Source organism: Carlito syrichta, unplaced genomic scaffold (assembly GCF_000164805.1).
Source record: "Carlito syrichta isolate Samal-C Ts95f unplaced genomic scaffold, Tarsius_syrichta-2.0.1 Scaffold315801, whole genome shotgun sequence".
In the NCBI taxonomy this organism is placed as follows: Eukaryota; Metazoa; Chordata; class Mammalia; order Primates; family Tarsiidae; genus Carlito; species Carlito syrichta.
The window spans coordinates 426,575-427,016 of NW_007259897.1; positions in this window are offsets into that span (position 1 = coordinate 426,575).

The following is a 442-nucleotide window of genomic DNA, read 5'->3' on the forward strand; positions in this document are numbered from 1 at the left end:
ATAAAAAAAAAAAAGCCGGGCATGGTAGCGCGCGCCTGTAATTCCAGCTGCTTGGAAGGCTGAGGCAAAAGGATCGCCAGAGCCCAGCAGGTCGACAGAATGAGAATCCAACTCAAAAAAAAAAAAAGAAAGATTAAAGTGGAAGGATTGCTTGAGCACAAGAGATCAAGGCTGTGGTGAGCAAGGATCACCCCACTGCACTCCAGTCTGGGTGACAGAGTGAGACCCTGTCTTAAAATTAAAAAAAGGTTAATGTAGCCAGGCATGGTAGCTTATGCCTGTAATCCCAGCACTTTGGGAAGCCAAGGCAAGAGGATTGCCTGAGTTTAGGGGTTCGAGACCAACCTGGGCAACTTGGTGAGACCACATCTCTACAGTTAGAAAAGAAAAAAAAAAGCCGGGCTCGGTGGCTCAGCCTGTAATCCCGCGCCTTTGGGAGGCT